At 44.4% G+C, this 22,519-nt stretch overlaps 1 protein-coding gene and 1 long non-coding RNA gene across 4 annotated transcripts in view; one reads left to right on the forward strand and one right to left on the reverse strand.

The window, feature by feature from the left end:
- The window catches only part of cacna1ia (calcium voltage-gated channel subunit alpha1 Ia), a 442,500-nt gene that overhangs the window by 379,943 nt on the left and 40,038 nt on the right, over positions 1 to 22,519 (forward strand). The window lies entirely within an intron of this gene.
- LOC146253650 (uncharacterized) lies at positions 12,314 to 22,398 on the reverse strand. Of its 3 annotated transcripts, XR_014731928.1 has the most exons (4): positions 15,574 to 22,398; positions 14,300 to 14,398; positions 13,007 to 13,363; positions 12,314 to 12,759 (listed from the first exon to the last, which is right to left on the reverse strand). It is a non-coding gene; the product is annotated as an uncharacterized LOC146253650 (long non-coding RNA). The 3 variants fall into 3 exon arrangements; XR_014731927.1 differs by lacking the exons at positions 13,007 to 13,363; positions 14,300 to 14,398 and having other exon boundaries at positions 15,574 to 20,867; positions 21,635 to 22,398; XR_014731926.1 differs by lacking the exons at positions 13,007 to 13,363; positions 14,300 to 14,398.

A 22,519-nucleotide genomic window follows, 5' to 3' on the forward strand; every position in this document is an offset into this window, starting at 1 on the left:
GAGCAATGGGTTACTGTGAAGCATGTCCTGCGATACCTTAAAGGTACAGCAGGCAAAGGTTTAACCTTTAGGAGAAGCACTGAGAATCTTGGTATAAAAGCCTACCGTGATGCAGACTGGGCGGCTAAGATCAGTGATCGCCGCAGTACCTCAGGATACTGTGTTAGTCTTAGTGAAAACAGTGCACTTGTTTCATGGAAGTCAAAGAAGCAACCTACTGTTGCACTTTCCACATGCGAAGCAGAGTATTTGGCACTTGCTTCTACTGTTCAGGAATGCCTTTACCTAGAACAATTACTGGATAATATGGATGGTTACCAATACACACAAACGGTAATACACGAAGACAATCAGGGGACGATTGTTCTTGCCAGAAATCCTGTAAATAGAAAGCGTTGTAAACACATAGACATTAGGTATCACTTTATTAGGTCTACTGTGAATGAGGGTAAGGTGAATTTAATGTATTGTGCTACTGATGAAATGGTCGCTGATGTGATGACGAAGCCTGTCAGCAAGTTCAAACTGGGAAAGTTTGCAGGTCTTCTTTTTGGTGATTAATATGTGTAAGCCAAAGGTACACATTTGTTTAACTTGTTTTGATGTTTTTGTGTTACCAACCTGAGTACAAGTGGGGGTGTTAAAATGTAAGCCTATTTTTTTATGTTCTCAGGTTACATGACTGTAAATATTATTTACTCCTAGCGACACAAGAGGGCGCAAGAGCACACAATAATTAATGTGATGAATGTTCATGGATTGTATTGTGACCTAATGGACTTCCTGTACATGGACATTTTTATGCGTAACGTCTTTTACTTTAAAAGTCAGTTTGCGCTCAACCCAACCGGCAGAAGGCCACATTTCATTGTTCTGGAATAAATGTCCTATAATGAGAGAAGTTGTCAGCCTCCTTCATACGCATTGTCAGCAGCACCACTCTGATGATAAAACTCAACAAAGACTAACCCTTTTTATCAACAATTTCTTCATTGGAAGTTGCTCCCTCGCCATGGCTATCGCTGCCACTGTTTTCGGCAATAAGACTAATTAGCTACGTACTCCACTCGACGTACTGCTCAGTATATTTTAGTGAGCGTCGGCTACCATTTCTCTGCAACTTCCTGCTGCATCACAGAAATTAAATGGACTGCTGTTCCTAATTATTCTCTATCGACATTATCAATATTATTGAAAATGAATTAATGTTACGATATCTTTATCGAGGGAAGTTTTGTGGAGCCTTCAAAATAAAAGTCGATTGCGCAATATGTCAGTGTTCTTTGTGCGCCAATCCTGGGAATCAGATAAAGCACTCCAATGTGTTCATGCTTCAGTTTTTGTGTTTCAGTAATACTAATGAGGGATTTACTTCGATAGTTATTTTTATCGATTTATCGCCCAGCCCTACTGGGGGTCATAGGCTACAACTCCCTGTGCTTTTCAACTTCGAGAATTAACTTGATGTCGTCCATATCCTTGAATTTCTCTCAAAATCTACTTGGGGGTTCTTTCTCGGTAGACTATGTCTGTACGCGTGTGTGTTGTGTACAACGTGTGACAACTCGTTTCTCTCTAACAAACAAAACAACTACGGGCATGCTGGCTCAACAAATCAATCTGTTTATTAGGGTTCCTCCGAAAGGAGGAAACCTATTGTATTTGTTAGTTTTATTATTATTATTAGGGTACCTCCGGTAGGAGGGAACCTATTGTTTTTGTTAGTATTCTTATTAGGATTCCTCCGTCAGGAGGAAACGTATTGTTAGGGGCCAAGCAGCAAAGCTGCGAGGCACCTATTTTATTGTTAGTTTTATTATTAGGGGCCATGCAGCGAAGCTGCGAGGCACCTATTGTTATTGTTAGTTTTATTATTATTATTATTATTATTATCAGGGGCCAAGCAGCGAAGCTGCGAGGCACCTATTGTAATTGTTAGTTAGGATTCCTCCGTCAGGAGGAAACCTATTGTTATTGTTAGTATTATTAGGATTCCTCCGTCAGGAGGAAACCTATTGTTATTGTTAGTATTATTGGGATGTGCTTGCCTTTGGCGAGCACAAACCATTGTTATCTAACATATTTATTGTGAGAATGCTGTTCAGCGTTCTCACAATTGTTTTTCAACTTCTCAGTTTCGCAGTTTTTTGGCCTTTAACTAGTCCTGCATACTTTGACCGATTCCTACCATTTTTGTATCAAAACGTTTAGCTCCTTCAGGAGATGATGGCTATGACTTCTGGTATTTCTCACTTTTATACGTTTTAAATAATTAAGGTTTTTGTGCAAATTAAAAATGTAGCTCCTTCTTGATCTTTATGATTGAGCAGCCAGCAGAGTGGCACACTGCTGGCTGCTCTTTTTCCGATAACAAATTCCTCTGACGTTCATATAGTTTAACTTACAGAAACAAGTTATACCTTAAAATGTAGGAAAACTTGTCAATGTAACTACTAACGAGCTCACATTTACAGATTTTCAGCTTTGAGCCTTGAAGCGAGAGCAGCCTTTCAAATTCTCTCACTAACTTCAATGGAGAGGTGGGTAAAATTCGTCAGAGAATTTCGATGGTAGACGTGTTTTTAAACTGCCGGTAGAGTCGTATTTCCGTATATCCTCATTTTTTGGATTGGACGTATAGTTTTGCGTCTGGGTTAACTTATTTGAGGTGTGGATTCCAGCTAAATTTGTGATTCTCTCTGCTCAGCTTGTTACGGTGCGTTCACACTGCAGACTTTTTTACCGCTCTGCACCGCCAGCCTTCCCACAGTGCACCACGCTCGGGGGCGTTTCAGACAGATTCATTCAGAGCTGTAGTTCTCTTAAATCACTGTAGTAGTTTGTATAATGTCATGGCAAATGTGCAGACAAAATACAACTTTTACACACATTAAGCAAAAATCCGATACGCATTCTAGATCTGACATGATGTTATCTACAGCACTCAATAGGTTATCTTTTTCCACACTTTTTTTAGGCCTAGTGAAAGATTAAATGCCACCCGCACTCTATGTAACGGGTCTGTTCCGGCTGGAAAAAAAAGATGCATCAGACATAAACGTTGACATGTGTAACCTTTTATTATATTACTCGAAATCTCTGCAAATCAATCGCTAGATTATGACATGCCTCTACACATTCACTGTATGGATACCGAGAAAAACTGAATTAAAGTACAAAATACAACACACCAGGGACGCCGACAACCTCAGCAACCCTGCGCCAGGCATAATTCTTTTTGTTTACATCTCTGTAATTGAACAGACGTATCATACAATACTGGGTATGAAGACACACATATGATGAGTTGATCTTCAGTCTTGAAATTGTCAAACCTAGAAATGTTTACCATGACCAACAGTTGCTACGTTACAAGAAACAAGAAACCAACCCGATTGGCCATCGCTGGCGTTTTCACGCTCCTCATTTACATAAAGTTGAGAAAATCCAAATTTCGCCGCCCCGCTCGCCTTCCCACAATGCCCTACGCGGGCGTCAACGCCTGGTTTCATTGAAAATGAATGGGAAGCCAACGCCCCTCTCTGCCCGCCCCGCTGCAGTGTGAACGCACCGTTAGCGATCACAGCTGCGCCATCACCGTGGCAACCAAACAGACACACAATGAAAGCAGAATTGGGTGACGTTTTGCAAAGAGTTGTATTTCTGACCGCACAGACACATAAAGGATATTAATGGTTTCGGCAGAGTCTTGGGTCTCGGAAAATACCCTTATTTTTTGGATTGGACGTACAGTTTTGCGTCTAGGTTAACTTGTTTGAGGTGTGGATTCTAACTACAATTCTCATAATCGAGCTAGCGTGATGGCTCTCCATAACTAGGCTAATAATGGTTCGACTTTTTTCCACAATCGACCAAATTGTCCAAACAAGGTATGTACATTGAGCTTAAAGTGTACATAATCTAGCTAGATCGTTTTTATTTTAGCAAGTTCTAGAGAATCTGCAAAAATCGAGGCGCAACGGTCATAGCTGATTGTCACAAACAGCCAAACCAGGGCTGGGGTACAGTAACGCTAACGCTAAGTGTTTGCTGCAGCTGGAGTTAATCCTACGAACAAACGCTTCGTAACTGGAACGTTTTTACTTTTAATTGACAATATTGAACACAGATGTAAAGTAACTTGATGAAAAAATGTGATACCCCTACCGGAGGTAGAACTAAACCCAACAATGTTTTTCATAATCTCTAAGGTCATTTGGCAGCTGCTGTGTCTCTTCAACGACAGCCTCGAGTTTCTTGGCCAGGTCAGCTTTTGTTGTCTTCCTCATGCTTCCATCATCATAAAACAAAGAGGGCGGGACAGCTGCGAGTTCATGAGACATCACAGTCTCCATGGACACCTCTCTTTGCTTGGAGACAGCCAGTAATCTTCGAAAGAGCACGTCTGAGTCCATCTGAACCTGTCTCTAACTTCTTTAGGTGCCGGTGCCTTCTGGAACATCACAGGTTCAATGCCCCCATCTTCTCTGAGCCTCCATCCTCTACCAACTGGGTTCCAGAGAAGAGGTTTGACCAGGTGGCTGTGACGCCACACTGCAGTTTGATACAAGGCTCTCAGCATATGTTGCTGGAAGGCATCTTCTGTTGGGGGTAGATTTGCTGCTGACGAATCTGGTAGATGCTAGTGTGTACCTCAGCTCATCCAGGTTGGTGCAAGGAAGCCCATCCACCTTTTTCTTTTGGCCATACAGGAGGAGGACATACCGTCTTGCCACAGGCAAAGCCTCTTCCATGCTACCAGAGAGTCCAAATTTGGTCATTTCCTGTAACTCACAAAGATGGGTCTTCAGTCTTGTGAGGGCAGTGGCCTTCCCAATTCGGTACAAACTGCTTGTGTTGTCACAACCTGTGAGGGCGTGACATGCAGGTAAACTCTCACAAAGCACTGCTCCAAGCTTCTGAGCGATCAAACCGATAGGGACAAATCTTTCCTTAAGGCCATGTCCAGAGTGCATAAACACTGCTGAGGATCCAAACATCCCTTTGCTTGAATAGTACAGAAGCAAAACTAGTACATCTGTATCATCACATTTGACAATTAGACGAGAATGTGACTGTGCAAGGTGTATTGCATGTAACACCAGCCTTGTGTCAGCCTCCTCCTGGTCACTGTAAAGATCTGTCAAGCAGTCAATGCCTGACTTGCTAACCCTCTTAACCTCCTGACCATTTTCAAAGCCACCTGCTAAGATGACAGTCTTCCCTGGAGAAATTCTCGTTGGCCCAGTACTGGCGATGAAGGTGCTGACAAAGCTACATAGAGCAGCCTTGTTTCCACTGATCCTGAGGTATTTTCTGTAGTTTGGAACACTTGTTTGTCCTGTGATGATATGTGTTTGTCTGCTGGTTTGAATAGTGCCTCTTCTTTGTCTTTCAAGATCTTTGACTGAGTGTTGGTGGTCATATCTATCAAACACAATAACGACACAGCTTTTGCCTTCCTTTCCCATTAAAGTTGCAATCTTTTTCCAGACACACTCTCCCAGGTCGTTGAACGTTTGAAAGGTTGAATCATTGATACTCTGTAGAAGAGCCATGCCATCGATGATATATGCTGATGGTTCGTCAACATTTGGCAGCTGCTGTGTCTCTTCAACGACAGCCTCGAGTTTCTTGGCCAGGTCAGCTTTTGTTGTCTTCCTCATGCTTCCATCATCATAAAACAAAGAGGGCAGAACAGCTGCGAGTTCATGAGACATCACAGTCTCCATGGACACCTCTCTTTGCTTGGAGACAGCCAGTAATCTTCGAAAGAGCACGTCTGAGTCCATGTGAACCTTTCTAGATATGCTGACTCCAACTGATGTTTTCATGTCCTTAAAGGTTGCACACTGTTTTCTTTTCTCTGGCTCCCAGAAGCTTTGTTCTTTTTTATTTTGCCAGACGTTGTTCAATAAAGATGGCACTCTGCTTTGCAACATCTTGGAGGAAGCTTGAGAGCTCTTTTGCAACCTTCTCAGATTCAACCTGACCACTTTCAATGTTGATCAGCTCCTCAGGAACGCTATCAAGATCAAAGGGATTCTGTCCCTGTTCCACAGCTTCCATTATCTTCTGTATGTCTCTTTCGTCTCGGTCCATTCTGGAGGCTCCATGCTCCTTGTGTGCTTTCAGGCTCTGATCATCAGTGTCACAAAGCTCTTTCATGGCATCCACATATGCTGTGGTCACATGTCTTGTCATCAACCATCTTGAGAGAGCTCCTTTTCGTAATGTGAAGCCAACAACTCCACCCTGACTCTTGCCTTCTTGATTGATGTTTTTCTCCAGTGCCTGATCAGTAGCCACACAGTTGAAGCTTCGATGCTCAGACCGGCGAACAACAAACCCACCTTGCTGCATGAATGCGTATGCTTCTGGTTGTTCTTGTTCAAGTGCTTTCATTTCTGCAACATAGACTGGCATGTACTTGCCATAATTGGTCCTGCCAGCAGCTCTGAACCACGGCATGACTTCACACATGCAATTCAGGTGAAGTTGAAAGTCAGCTTCACGCTCCGAACGAAGAATCCTTAGCAATAGATTAGCACCATTGAGGAACATTAACCAGTATCCAAAGGTTGCTGATTGCTTAACTCCCTCATTTGTGAACATCTGGATTCTCTTCTGGATCTCAGGAAGTTCAGTCTCCACCTCATCGATGAGCTGCTGAGCAGTGGCCTTGTCATTACCATTAAATGCATGCTGTATATCTCGTAGGATTTGCTCTTGTGCTTCAGTCATTGCACATAGGCCTTGTTTTTCAAGCCATGATTGCATGACTTGCCAGAAGAGCCCGAACAGAGCCTCAGAGGCTAGCTTTATGCTTCTTACTCCTCTTGCCAGCTGTTTCCCTTGAAGCAACTGTCGAGCTGTTCCCTCTGCATACACATCTGACTCAGTTAGTATGTCAAAGAGTCCACCATCGCCATAGAGCTTTCTGATGGTTGCTAGGTAAGCCATTGTGATATGCATACCTCCCAGTCTCATTGTGATCTTTTCTTGTAAGGGCGATGGTTTGCTCCACAAGATATGTTGTGCTTTACTATAAAAAGCAAGGTCTGCTGTCACAAGAATATGGTGCTGTCCCAGTTCTGCAGCAAGCTGTACAAGTCGTATCATAGATGTATAGATAGTGGACAAATCTGAGGGTGATTCTCTTATGAAGGGCAGGTAGAGTACACTGGCTACTGAACAATCAGTGTCTGACATGAAGGCATTAAATGCAGACCAAGCAAGGACATGCTGCTGATTCTCAATTACATTTCGGGACAACTTCCATATCAGATCTCTGTCTTCAGCTGCTTTAGAGGTTGTTGTGTTTGTGTGCAGTAACTCAGGTTGGGCAAGTTCAGGTGGTTTGGGTCGCTTTGTAGATCTGCTGTATCTGTAATCGCAATTAAAATTAGAGGATAAGCTTATGATCATATGCATTGAATAACAAATGACTTTAAAACCTCACAACAAACATTCATATTGAACATTAATTTGTATTAATGTTTAGCAGTTCATGTGACTGAGTGAATATCATGAAAACAAAAACAACATAAAAATAGATTTCAGAGAAAAAAGAATGAACAAAATGTACCTGTAAAGTTTATCTCCATCCATATCAAACGTGTTTAAGGTGGTGACGGACCTCTGTGGAACCCATGCTAGGCATTTATCTGCTGTGGAGACTTGACCTCTTCAGAACACAACAGACGCCATAGCATGAGTTGTACACTTCCCATCCAGGGTGTCTTTATTTTGATCAAAGTTGTCGATGGCTGCATCGACAATTCCATGTTCAGCGACTCCAGTGCGGCCAGTTGGGATGTAGACACCACTCTCTGTCCTTGATATCTGGTCTGCTGCCACAGATGTGAGGAAGTGCCTAACCTCTGTATAGGAAACACAGTGCCCCATTGCACTGAGCTCATTGATGAGTGTCTTACTACCAAACTCATGATGTATCAAAATAGCAAGTCCCAGTGTGATTGGCGTATGGACGTGACAGCTCTGTCCAATGAGATCATGACAGATTGCGATAACACACAGATTGTCCTTTGAAACTGGGTCATCATCACATGTTTGGTCATCTCTGTGGGCATGTGAATCAACACACCAGTTCAGAGAGTCATACAGTATGTTGGGTACATACTTGCTGCATTGGAGGTATGATAGACAGTCACTGCTGACATATGATTGACTGTCATGCTCTACCTGCTCCATGTTTTTCCTCAATATGTGTGCAGCCCTGTGTAATATTTGGATTTCGGAAAGACTCTGACTTGTCTGTGGAAGTGTTGTCTCACAGTCTACTGTTATTTCTGTGAGTTTAGCAGCTTCCCTCAGTGCACAGCCTATGGTCATACTATCTGAGCAGATCAGATCTGACTGTCCTGGACATGGAACAAATACAAGCCTGTCTTTATAATGCTGTATCAGCTTTTCCTTTAGTTTCCAGGATCTGTATTTCTTGTGTTGAACAATGGACACACCGTCTTCCTCAGAAATGGTCTTTAGTATGTTGTTATAGCTATCAGTCAAAGAGTTGAGAGTCCTCACTTTCATATCTTTGGACAATACTGTTTATCAATGTCTTCAGTGAGCCTAATAAAGGCTTTGTCATAGACATTGGTCTGCTTTTCTGATAATTTTCTTCGTCTGGCAGCTGCTATATTTCGGTCAGAGATGTAGTGTGCAAGGCACATTTTATGGTATTTGGCATCATATGCAAAGAGGTCTGGTCATGAAAGAATTCGGAGATGTACATCTTCATCAAGCCTTTCAGAAGCTGCCCGAAGCACCTTGTCTCTGGTACTTGCGCCTGTACCAGTCGAAATGGCTGTCAGAGGTTCTGGTCTAGAGCTGGCCTTTCCACAAATGAAGCAATCTCTCCGTATTTCATATGATGTTGTATCAGCCCTACTCAGCCTTCTTGGTGCATATGTGCTCTCATTCTCAACATTTGCAACTTGCTGCTGCTCACTGATGTTTGTCTTACTGCAGTAGTTTGCTCTACATGATACATGATATGAAACTTTGATTTTGGATGAAAGTATGTCATCTGTATATGGAGCCAGAGTTTTATGGACGTCATCATCTCTCTGCTGAGCAAGGGTAAGTATGCGTTGGAGGCCTTGTACTGTAGGGTTTTGGATATAGATCTTTTGGATCTTTTTTCTTGCCAAAATGTTTCCCACAAATTATACAAAGCTTTGGATCCAATGTCTGTAAGGCATTCTGCATAGTTCAATAGACTAGTGAAAAGGAAAAATTATGTACATTTCAGAATTTTCATTGAAATGCAAATCAAGTTGAATTACACGTGCAACATTACAAGGCCGTAGCCATGGAGTCAACATTGGGGGGGACTAATACATTTTTTATGATAATTTCGGACAGTGTGCGTGGCACATAGCGTAGCACATTTATATTTTTATATAAATATATTCGGGGGGACATTTTGACCAGATTTGAATATTGGGTGGGATGTGTCCCCCCAAATATGTATTATGATTACGGCCTTGCAACATTAGTCAGAGGGCTAAGTACTTTCTTAGCTAGGCTAAGTAGTTTCCACAGCTAGCTATTTAGCTACTTGTACTAGGCTAGGTTAGCCTCAATAATATTTGACATTTGACATAATATTTGTAATGATTTACCTGTCTGGTTAGGATTATATCAAGAAAAACAAGATGAAGAAAAACATCGTTCGGTTTAGTTCTACGTTTGGTAGGGGTATCTCAAAAATTTGGTGTCACTAGCCTACTGGGCGGCATGAAAAAAGGGCGGCCTCTGTTGACATAAAAAGGTAGTGCGGGGTGGCAAATGTGCGAGGATCGCCACTGGACAGAACACCCTGATTTGTGATGCTATATTTACATGTTTGGTATTGCTGGATTCACCACAACCCCACCTTCCCAACAGGCCATCATATGTGTTTCTATGATAATCCCTGAAAAAGTTACCACAAAGTAAATGAAAACATTATGCATAGATCTTGATTTTTGGCATGTTCGCCTATTTTAGGTATGTGTTTATGTGTCTTTATTTATTCTATACATCAATATATTCACATCCAGTCTTTTCTAGCAGGTAAAGCAAATTGCTAACTACAAACATGCCAAGTTTCAAAGCTCCCAGAACTTGTGTGATTGATCTGCATCAGTTTATATGCCTAAACTCCCATACGGACAGGCTATATTTTATATACTTTCTTGGTTTTGGGGTGTATAACAATATCTGTTAATTTAACAGTCTTAGCAGTAAAATATGTTTAGCCAAGAATCAATTTCATGTATGGGAGACCTTAGAGATGATGAAAAACATTGTTGGGTTTAGTTCTACCTCCGGTAGGGGTATCTCAAAAACTAAAGCCCTTTTAGATCATTTGTCACTAGCCTAACACAGATGTAAAGTAACTTGTCTTTACTCTAAATATCTTCTCCGTTTTCTTTTGAAGTATTAGATATACTTATGTAGGAAATCTTCCATTGCATCCTCTCTCTCCAGCTTCACGCCTTTGGTTATTATTCAAGCCTACGGTGTTAATACATACCACTTTGACACACTTGCAAGAAATAATCCGCTGGTTAGATGTAGCATGATCTTGTTACTTACTATAAAAAAACTCACCAGGGACAACGACAACATCAGCAACCCTGCACTATGAATTATTATTTTGATGTCATCTTAAATTAAGTGTCTGAACAGGACTGGGTGTGCAGGCACGCATGATTAGTTTCTCCTCCGTTTTGAGATTCTAGGTTAGAAATGTTTTGTCTGTTGCCAATGACCAACAGTTGCTATGTTTTTCCAGCAAGTTCCAGTCATTCCAGCGTTGTCCTCTTACCTTCAAATTTGTTCAACCCAGACTTGAGTAACTGGTTTTCTGCATAATTTTCAAATTTTCTGAAGCTCATCTTTCTGAAATGTTCCCCTTTTTGTTTTGCATTTTTCTTCTTCTTTTCTTCCGTTTTCTGCCTTCATCTTACACCAGGTCCTTTCAAAAATACCTTTCACAGCAGTAATCTCAGAAAGTCCTTGTTCATAAATGTTCTAATTTGGCACTTTGATACTACATCCGAGTGGGTACCCCCACACCAAATATGGACCACATCGGACCATAGGGGGCGCCACAGGCAACGCCCTAAAGGATTTTCAAAGTGATGACATTTCCACCCCATTGCTCCAATTCTTCTGATTGGTATACATGCCCTATTTCTCATGGGGAACAAAAAAGCCTCAAGGACCCATACGATCCGCCATGATGGATTTTAGTTTGGTTACAACAGCCGTGCGAGGGATTTCAGTTTTTTGTGTTCATTCAGATAGATGTTTGTAATGTTATTGTTGGTTAGTTAATATAATCTTGTTGGTCACCCTCATAGTGCATGTTTTGAAGTTTAATGGGACCAGAGAGTCGGCTGCTGTATTGTCACAGGCTATTCTCTGAATATGAGCTCTGCCCGAGCCCAGTTGCCCACATGACTATTGTTAGTTGTGCATTGACTAAGAGTCTGGAAAGAGATCAACTCAAGAAGAGTTTCAATATCCTATAAAAAGTTATTACTCAGCCCTTACTAATCATTAAATCTCATTAGTTAAACTTCTTTTTTAAAAGTCAAACTTTATCATGGCTACAAGGGATATTTTTACAAGGCATGCACGTCATACAAATATTTCATTGGCAATCGGCCTGGAACCCTGATACACAGATAGGCCTATCCCTCAATACATGTTGTTGCGCACTTCAGTCACTCCATGTCATTCTGACCTATGAGGGTATCAGAGCATACTTCTTCTTATAAGGCAACGCCCTGAGGCAGTTTGGCAAACCTATCAGGCCAGCACTTGCCGGTGCTGTTAATAGATACTAAATGAGACCTACTGTTCTAACTTACATCCTGTGCTACAGTAGTTTGCATGAAAACTACTACAAATCCCTCCCCTCAAGGATCCACTTCCTTGAGCTTTTATGTACTAAAACTTGTATGATGAGTGACTCTTTATTTAAACATTTTTACCAAAGGGGAAAAGCAAAACCTTTTTTAAGAAAACTGTAAACTTAGAAACCTTAAAATGAAACTTATACTGAAACTAAAATAAATGATTATATGGTTGAAATAATAGCTGGTGTCTGTCTTGGTGTATTGATCCAGATTAATGTTATGTAACAAGGGTTCCCCTTTTTTCCCTGAGGATACCTCTGTGTCTTCTACTCGTGTGATTGTAAGCTTAGCACATGTGAGTGTATATATTTATTTTTCCTTCCCTCCATGGTGCAATTACCCCAGATTTCAAACAGTTTTACAAAAACAAGATGGTATTTGATCAGACATTTAGTTCACACACACACTAGTTACAATAACTGGTGCTGTGTCTAGCAGTTGTTCAGAATTGCCTTTGTTATTCTGTGGCTTTTGAAATCCTGGCGTAAAACTCCCCCTGGCTGCTGTTAGGCCATATTTTTATGGGAAGAAACCATGGACAGCCATCATTACAATACCTCATAGGTTTGGAAGGGCAGTCCTCCACAAACCTCTTCAACAATTTTACACACATTAATGAGTTTATGACCCATGATCACTTCACAATCCCTTAAAATTAAAACCAAAGAAATCAACAAACTTAATTTTCTATGAATACTCATTGAGTAGTTGTCGAGGCCTGGTGTGGCTTGGTCTGGATACTCTCCAGCCCGCTTATCCTTCCACGATTACTCCCTCCTTTTTCCATCCGGGCACCGGGTAGAGGTCAGGAAGGGAGGCCCTGGTTTTGAGCAGATAAGCGGGATTTACAAAAGTCTCTTTCAGGGATCCCACAGTCCCCACAGGGAAGGCATAGTGGGTTTTGACACAAGACCGGAAAATGGGTATGCAGCAGCAAATAATAAATGACAACATTATCAGAGTTAGTACTACTGCCAGTCCTATTTTTAGAAGACTCGCTCCCCTCCCTCCAGATCTAGTTTCAAAAATTCAAACCACTCAGTTCCCTGCCCTGCATTAGTTCTCACCTCATTTCTTGTGTTTTTCGTGTTTTCTCGTGTTTTTAACTCAGCCATGGCCTGGGTGAATTTACCCGCTGGTGCAGTATGTTCTGGTATGAAAGTGCAACATACCTGTCCGATCAGAGCACACACCCCCCCACGTGCGTCATCGGTTATAATTGATGAAGCGCTGCTGGTTATAATACAGGTAGTTAATCCATTCAGTGTTCTTATTTACTGTTATCCATGGAAGGATAGATTCAAATCCCGAGGCCTTGAAGTCATTGGGCACCCCCCTTGGCTGGCCTATTGCATCAATAGTTACGTCAGATGTGAAGGCGCGGCGTACACGTGAGGCCTCCTGGATCTTTTCTGCTGCTTGAGCTAGCTTAAAGTGGACGACATGAGTTACTGCATGCACCCTAGCACACCTTCCTCCCCACCCCAATGGCAGAGTTGATCTTAAACCCGCTTTGTAGTCACACAGCCAAAAAACATCAGCAACTACTTGATTTTGGTAGTGGTAGGGACAAGACGGTGGAATTGGGCGCCTGGCCTTTTCTCCCTTGATCTGTCTGGCCTGTCCATCTATCAGCTTAGTGCAGACTCCACCCACTTCCCAGATGTAACTACAGTCCCCCTCCGGAACCGTTCCCACCTCAACAGTCCCTTGCTTTTCGTAACATTCGAATGATTTTTCCAGAATGAGAGATACCCCTGTTGGTATCTTGCCCCACTTAAAGGAAGAGATAGCTCTTCCTTTAACTGGGGCAACATACCGTCCAAATACCAACAGCTAACCTTGATGTCATCCCTAGATGTTTTTTCCCAACACTCCATCCACTCCCTCTGTATACTCACGAGACCCCAAGTAGGCGAGGCATGCTGCTTCACAGGTGGGGATATTGTTTTCCAGCCTGTTTGCAGGAGCCGCCAGCCATTGGTTGGTCTTTTACTCACACTGCTCCTAACCTAGGTGCGTGGAGGTAACATACAACTCCTCTGGTCCAGGCTTAGAGCAAACATAGCAATAGGTTAGGCCATTAGCTTGTGCAGTGAATTCGGTCCATAAATACCACTGGTTGTACTGCGCCTCCTTTAGCAGCCCTCTAGAGTGCGTTCTTTTTACTGGTCCAGTTTCTGTTCTCCACTCCAAGGGGACCAGAGCTGGATCGGGGGCTGCTTGCCTGATCTGTATGGGGGCCTGAACCTGTATTTCATACTCAACTCCCTGGCTCCGAGTCCACTGGGGTGCAAATCGGACCACCACATCCCAGCCCCTTGCCGCCCTGGTGATTGTGAATGTGCATTGAGACTCACCCCAAGCCAGCAAAGGCTCCTGGGTTCCCGTGTTGGCCAACCTGCAGATGTTATTTTCCCCTGCCCTCACTGTCACAGGATGGGTGAATCGTGACTCTCCTGGGGTGGCAAAAGGTATTTTAGTTGACAACATCAAATTTAGTGCTACCGGTGGTGCTGGCAGCGCTACGGGGCCTGCCTGTGGCTTACGTCTCCTAAGGGCACTTTGGTTAGGTGGTAACTCTAAGTAGCATCCATCATTTGCATCCACCTTTCCCTTTCCTCTATTTTGGCTGTGATCGTCAGACACCAGTGCATCATTACTGGCAGATGTCGTGGACCCGCCATCATCCAGATCTGTAAAGCACAGTCCCCCATGTCCCTCTGGGCCCAATTAGTTAGTAATTCACCTTCTATTGGGGTTTTGTATGGTCTCAAGGGGTAACTCTGGGGGCCCGCCGTTTCCTCATGACAGTCTTTCGGGGCCATTTCCAATCCTGTTTTTATCTTACATATCTGAGTGGCCCCTCTTCCCTGTGTTAGCTTTATTGAATCCCGCAACTCACTCTTTGGGTGCCCCTCAATCAGTATCCCTCCTGGTTGGCCTAACTGGGCATGGCAGATCGTGGTCCAGCAACTGACTCTCCTGTTGATTCTTTGACTTGGGCCCCTCATAACACATTTTTCATACGTCACATCCTTCACCAAAAGTTTCCACTCCTCATCCTCTGCTGCAATTTCTAGCTGTTGTATTGCTGGTAACCAAATCAGTGTTAAAGGGCACAAATGCATCTCCAGTTGTAATGGAAGGGCCGTGGCTAGTGCATTTACCGCACATAGTATTAGGCTATAGACATTTTTTCCTGGCCCTCTGACACCGCTTGGTATTTCTTATGAGGGTAGTCACTTTCCATGGTTAGTTGGCCAAGAGGTCTGAAACCCCTTCCTACTTTTTCAAACTGTTATGTGTTCTGAGAGGGCGTTCGCTTGGGTTCACCTGTTCCTGTCTGCCATGCAGACCCTGCCACTGAGCATGCTCCATCCACACAGTTCGCCACCACTGGTATACGTTCTCTCCCTAGATTCTCATACCCACACAGTTTTGGTGTCACAATCATCCAAACCTTTCTTAGTTCTATATACAGGTGATCCTGCGCGACCTTTAGTTCGCTGTCAAACCTTTCTAGTGTCCTAGTCGGTGGCATTGCATGGGCAATTACTTGCGCTACGCACACAGTTTTGGTGTTAGTACTGCTCACCCCACTTTCCACATTGTCTCGTGCCTCCTCACCTACCTCTCCCTCAACGAGCCTGTCACTCGTCCGGGGGTGGTTTCTGCAGTGGAATGGTGGGATCTGTCTGGCCAGCCTCTCTCTCGTCCGGGGGTAGTTCCTGCAGTGGAAGTGTGGGATTTGACTGGCCCGCCTCTCTCTCCCTCAGCTGCCCGTCTCCTGGTGGTTGCCCGGGTAATGGCACCCCCAGGTTCTCTGGCGGGGCTGCTGGAGGTTCGGCTGCCTGTTGCACTGGCTCCAGTTGCAGGACCTTCCCCGGCTCAAGCCCTGGCTCTGGTTTGTGGTCCAGACCGTCTCTCCCCTCCTCTTGGGGGTTCCCCAGCAGGGTACTCCCCAAGTCTACTGTCTTTCCTCCTACTTTCAGGAGGACCACACACAAGAGAAGATTTCTCATTATTGACTGAAACATTTTTACTTTGGTCTGAATTTGATGCATGTACGCAGGTACTGGCATGTCACGGCCCGTCACTATTTGGTGCGGGGTCAGCTTGGTTACGCGATGTTCCTGACTACGATATTTCATTAGAGCGATTGGAAGAGCGTCAACCCAATTTAATTTAGTCTCCACACAAATCTTATTCAATTTTGCCTTTAGGGTGCCGTTTGCCCGTTCCACGATACCTTGTGACTGACGGTGATACACACACCCCAGTCTCTGCTGAATTCCCAGCCTGTGGTAAAAGCCTTCAACCGTTTTATCAACAAAGGCCTTTCCATTATCTGAGCTTACTATCGTGGGGATTCCAAAACGGGGAATTACTTCTCTGGTCAGGAACTTTATTACCGTCTCAGCACTCTGGTGTCTAGCTGGTGTTGCCTCTATCCATCTGCTAAAGCGATCCGTCAACACCAACATGTAACGCTTGCCATGAACTGGAACAATCATGTCAACGAAATCAACACAAATGTGCTGGAATGGTCCTCCAGCCATTGGCGTAAACCCAATGGCCGTCTCTAAGCCCTTCTTAGAATTGTTTTTTAAACAGATGTCACAATTGTTTACAACCGACACTACTTGCGCTTTTAGGTTTGGAGACCACAGTCCCATTTCCCGAATCCGGATCACGGTCTCGCCTCGCGCACAGTGGTCCACGCCATGGGCCTCTGTTATTACAGGAAACAAGACATCAATGGGTGCCACAATCAATCCCTCATGATTCCTCCACACCCCCTACTTTCCCTGTACTGCCCCTCTCTCCACCCACAACTGTTTCTCCGACTCTGAAGCCGTTGCCTGGGCCTCTGCCATGTCTCTATCGATCAATTCCGGGGTCATTTGTATTACCATTAATACAGCACCCTGTTTCTCCTGCGCTGCCTGTTTTGCAGCCTCGTCTGCCCTGTTGTTTCCCAGAGTGATGGTAGAAGAATCATTCTGGTATGCCTTGCACTTTATTATTGCTATCCTGTCTGGCAGCATCATGGCGGTAATTAGAGACATTACTTGGCCGTGATGCTGGATGGGGGATCAATCAGTTTTCCTGAATCCCCTAGACCTCCACAATGACCCAAACAGATGACATACCCCCAGCGCATAGGACGAGTCTGTGTAAATATTTACCGTCCTGTCCCGCGCTAACCGGCAGGCCTCTGTGAGTGCTATCAGCTCGGCCTTCTGGGCCGAGCATGGTTGTTGACATACCTCAGCTTTTAGTGTAGCGAACGCCCCATTTGCCGCAAGCTCCACCACCGCATACCCGGCCTTCAAACCATCTGCTTCTCTGAAACAAGATCCGTCCACAAACAGGGTTAATTCAGGCCTTTCTAATGGTTCAGATGCCAAATCAGCCCTTAGTTTTACATACTCTGATGTTTCAGCTTCACAATCGTGTGGTATGCCCTCCACTGGCAGACGAATGTTGTCAGCCGGATTTACCGTGGTGCAGCTTTTAATGCTTACGTCTGGGTATCGCAACAATGTTACATAAATCCTAACTCGTGACTCCGTTAACAGAAATTTACCCCGTTCAACAAGACCTGCAATTTTGTGGTGTGTATAGATGGTGATTGGATAGCCTATTGTAAGTGTTGATGCCTTCTCATACATGTGGTGCATGGCGGCTAAACCTTGATAGCATGGTGGTAATGCTGCTTCAACCGGTGTCAAACCGCATGAATAGTAAGCAATAGGTTGCTTCCGTCCCCCACTGGAGGACTGTGTCAGTAATGCAGTGGCGTGGTGTGCGCGGTTTGATACATACAAAATGAAGGGTTTGCCATAGTCCGGGAGGGCCAGAGCCGGAGCCTGCTGCAGACTTTGTTTGATGGTTATAAACGCTTTCTCTCCTCTCCGCTTTCTCCCTCCTCTGTCCACCTCAGCTTGGCTTGTAGTGAGGTGACTCCTGCTTCCTTCCTCATGTCTCTGAGGGGAGCCACCACAGCTGTGTACTCGCTCACCCATTCAGCGCTGTAGCCAGTCATGCCAAGAAACGTCATCAAGTCCCCCACCGTCTGTGGTTTTGGGGCTTGGGATATTCCCAGCAGATGTGCTGGCGAGATTCCCTTGGTTCCTGCTCCCAGCGTTCTGGACAGGTACTGCACTCGTGGCTGACAATACTGGAGCTTTTCTTGAGAGGCCTTGTGCCCTCTTTCTGCAAGCGTTGTTAGCAAAACAGTCGAGTCCCGATGGCACTCTTCCAGGCTTTCCGCGCATAGCGCCAAATCGTCCACGTACATAAGGAGCGTGGATGTTATTCGTCCGCTAATGTCCGCTAGGTCTTTCTTGAGAGCTTGGTTGAACAGGTGGGGGGAGTGGGTGTGGCCTTGTGGGACCCTGGTGTAGGTCAACTTTTGTCCTTTGTAGGTGAATGCGAACAGGTCCCTAGATTCCTCAGCCAACGGGACTGAGAAGAATGCAGAGGTCAAGTCGACCACCGTATAGTACTTGAGTTAGCCGGCACATTGGTCAGAAGTGTGTGTGGATTTGGGACCACAGCCTCGTGCTGCAGCACTACTTCATTCAGTGCTCTTAAATCATGCACCAATCTATATTTAGTCTCGTCCGCTTTTAGCACGGGGCAGATTGGAGTGTTTGCAGAGGACCGAGAGTGTACAAGCACACCTGCTTTCAACAGTCCCTTGATGGTTGGTTCAATGCCAGCTTCAGTCTCTTTCTTCAGGGGATACTGACGTACTCGAGGGGGTCGGCATCCTGGTCTTAGTGTGACTTGAACGGCCTGTGCAGATGTTATCAGGCCCACATCCGTCTCATGGGCCGACCACAGCTCTGGTGGGACTACTGCCATCATTTTTGCCCATCGTTCTTCCGCAGTCATCTTTTCTTTCTGGCAGCCTGATAGCCAGGGGAGTCGACGGTCCCTCCTTGATGATTTGGAGTTTGGTGTATTTTCCTTCCTCTGATGTCCACACTTGTGGCCTGTCCGTAAGTTTCCATTGCGTTTTTACCGCTTTTACCATGGGACCCAGGTCACGGGCCCTGTAGCCAGGGTTAACCAGTAGTGTGACATGGGGGAGGGAGTTGTCAACCAAGAATTGCTTCTTTAGGTAAGGTGTTTCATCCACCATCACTGCTGCCCCCTGAGGGCCAATGATGACATTTCTGAGAGTGATAGGTACAGTCTGTGGATGTTCTTTCAGCCATTTGTCATTTCTTTCTTTTACTGTGTTCGGTAAGTACCGCAGTGTAAAGTGATACTTCAGGGCTGGGGGTTGGGCTTTAGGCAACAGAGTCTCTAGTTCCGGAGCTCCCAGCCAGAACACAGTGGCTTCCTTGTTTGGTTGTTGCATCATTATTTGGGGCACTGGTTGGTACTACCCCATGTCTTGTGGTGCAGGTGAGACTGCAATTCAATTACCAGAGTGCATCTCTTCCGAGAGAGGTGTTAAGAGGCAACAGCAATTTGTTGTTAATCTTCAATTTTGCTTGAAATGTCCTGGGAGGCCGCCGCCCCAACACCCTTGTTATTTGTCTTCGGCCCTCCTTCTTATCTTGTCCTCTGGTTTCCCCACTGTCTATTTTTGCTGGAGACAGGAAGGGGAGAAACGAGCACTGCTTGCAGCCCAGCTTTTAGTTGGATCTTATTCAATTTTCTCACATCGGCTCTGTCTTCTTTTAGCCTTTTCTCTTCTTTATTACTCTCTTTTGACACCGCGTGAGCAATGTGTTCACAAAACTGTGCGAACGGCATTGAGTGGAGACTTAGTACATCTCCCAGCCGTCCCTGTACAGCCTCAGACAGTCCTTGAATAACACCTTTTCGAAACATAGCTTGCTGCAAGACCTCTTCCAAGCTCCGCCCTCCATGTTCCCAGGATTCGGTGAATAAACGCCACAGGCGGTTCGGTTGGCTTGATGGTTTCTCCCGTCAGCATGTCCAGCCTGACCTTGTCCGGGAAAAGGACTCTCAGCCTGTCCCACACCTCTTGTCGCCTCTCTGAGCAGTTCCTTAACATGGTGATATGCCCCCACTCTCTTGCTTCTCTTTCCCACAGTCCCCTCTGGTGCATCCAGAAGTTCTCTGACGTGGCTATATGCCCCTTTCAGCAGGGCATTGTCTTTTTCCGACTTCTTCTCATATGGTGGAGCCTTGGCATGTAGATAGGCTCTAGGACTCCCCCCCCCAGCCATAGATGGATGGGGGGAAGCGCCTTTCTTGCTATCAAATGGAGGAGGTGACACTCCCTTCAAAGTCTCGTGACCAGCCTGGGCAGCCTGCCTACAAGCTTTTAGTGAGGCACAATAGTCCTGACCTTGAGTCTCATACAGTTTCAAAACTTCAACTTCTTCAAGTTTGTCCTTTGTTCTCCCAGAGTGCCTATAATTAGCAATCAGCACTCTCATGTCGCCACACAGGCTTAGATCAAAAGTTCAATTTTCTGGCCACACGGTCGTCATCTTGGCAGTGCGCTTGGCCCATTTCCTGTTCATGACGAGGAGGCGGTCCCAGAGAAGAGGATAGCGAAGGCTGAGGACCTCCTCTGCAGTCACGAGCGGAGGTCTCTCTGGTGGTGTCTGGTCAGCACTCTGGCCCGCTCTGGCCCCTCCCACTGGACTCTCACTATCACTCATGGCAGTCGAAGGCGAGAACAGACCTAGGCTTAAAGATATAAGCGTTACTACCCAATTATTACACATTTGTTCCGTCTTTTCCATTTTTTCCTATATGTACTTGTCTACATGTTCATGCAAGGTCAATTTGTTGAACGTGGCACATTTCAACCAACACCCACGGAGTCACACACATTTTTTCTTTCTTTTTTCTTTTTATTACAATCCTTAGATAAACCTTCTTTAACAGTTAATTCAGAACGGAGTGTCCACATGCCCGGATCAGCATCTGCAATGTTCAGAAAACAAAATGTGAAACAACTTATCCGGCATTGGTACACATTCACTTAACATTAATTTTTCTCTTTTCTTTTTTTTCTGTGTCTAATTTTATTCTTATGGTGCTATACTTAGCTATTAGCCCCATCTTTGGCCCGCCACCCGTACCAAAAGGATTTCAGACACAATTTTTTCTGTGTGTTGCAGTTCAGTTTTCTTGCTGTTAACCTCTTATTTCCTATTTCATTTAGTTTCAAAACAACTCTCGTGGTTATTTTCTTAATAAAATCTTAGTTGTTATCCATCTGACTCCATTCATGGTTTGTAGCCCTCTGCGAGGCAAAATTCCTACTTCACTTTTTCCCGAGACAGCCGCTTGGCTGTCTACTAAGTGGAGTTACCAAGGAACTCTATTCAGTCTCTCTCGCTATCAAACCATGTCTTATGCATTGTTCCGTTTCTTTATTTAACTATTAATTTACTGTCGTTTATCCAGCGCGTTTATTGTGAATTTTTTATGGGTCAAGACTCCGTTTATTTTCTCACAAACTAAAAACATAGATACCTTGTTTTTTGCTGTCTTACTGGTGTTTGTTCAGTAAAAAACTTTTGACAGATCATAGATATTTACATACTGAAACAAGAATTTTGCCGTAAGTCTATTGAGGGTTAGTTCCTAGATGTCCTGATCATAGCATCTCTGGTCTAACATAATTTCCTTTCAACTTCTTACAATTTCTAGCGTAACCTCCTCTTAATACACATGTTACACACAACCTTAATCGTAGGTGATTAAGTCTCTGGTGCGCTAGTCATATCCCAAGGTTATGGCACCCGACAGTTCTTCGCGTAAACTTTTTGTCACCATCTTTTGTACCTAGAATCAGTTATAATAGACCTGTCCGGCCAGGCCCTTGCTGATTCTATCGAGTACCCTGGAGAAGCTTTTTGGGGGAAAAAAGCACACAAGCCTTTTTACATTCCTTCTTTCATTCGGGGAAACGTACGGGTATTTAACAACCACACATGTTCCGGCACAATACAAGCCTTTGTTTATCGACTTTCCATCAATCTTAACCTTTTACTTTTGCCAGTTCAATCCTTATCTAAACATTACAACGTGGGTGTTTTACTTGCCCACTTCCATTAATGTAGATTTCCAGGAATCTCGTCGGCGTCACCAATTATGTTGTGGACTCAATATGCTCTTTCTATGGTCCAAGGTCAGTTGATGTTGACAAGAAGGATTTCTGCAAGTCGTAGTCGAGTATAACAAAGGTCTTACTTTATTGTGCCCGGAACAGAATACATTCACAAGGCTTGCCTCAGCTCTGAGACCAACCTAAACTTTATCATGGCTACAAGGGATATTTATTCAAGGCATGCACGTCATACAAATATTTAATTGGCAATCGGCCTGGAGCCCTGATACACAGATAGGCCTATCCCTCAATACATGTTGTTGCGCACTTCAGCCACTCCATGTCATTCTGACCTATGAGGGTATCAGAGCATACTTCTTCTTATAAGGCAACGCCCTGAGGCAGTTTGGCAAACCTATCAGGCCAGCCCTTGCCGGTGCTGTTAATAGATACTAAATGAGACCTACTGTTCAAACTTGCATCCTGTGCTACAGTAGTTTGCATGAAAACTACTACAGTA

Source organism: Hypomesus nipponensis, chromosome 17 (genome assembly GCF_054491055.1).
Source record: "Hypomesus nipponensis isolate SF chromosome 17, ASM5449105v1, whole genome shotgun sequence".
In the NCBI taxonomy this organism is placed as follows: Eukaryota; Metazoa; Chordata; class Actinopteri; order Osmeriformes; family Osmeridae; genus Hypomesus; species Hypomesus nipponensis.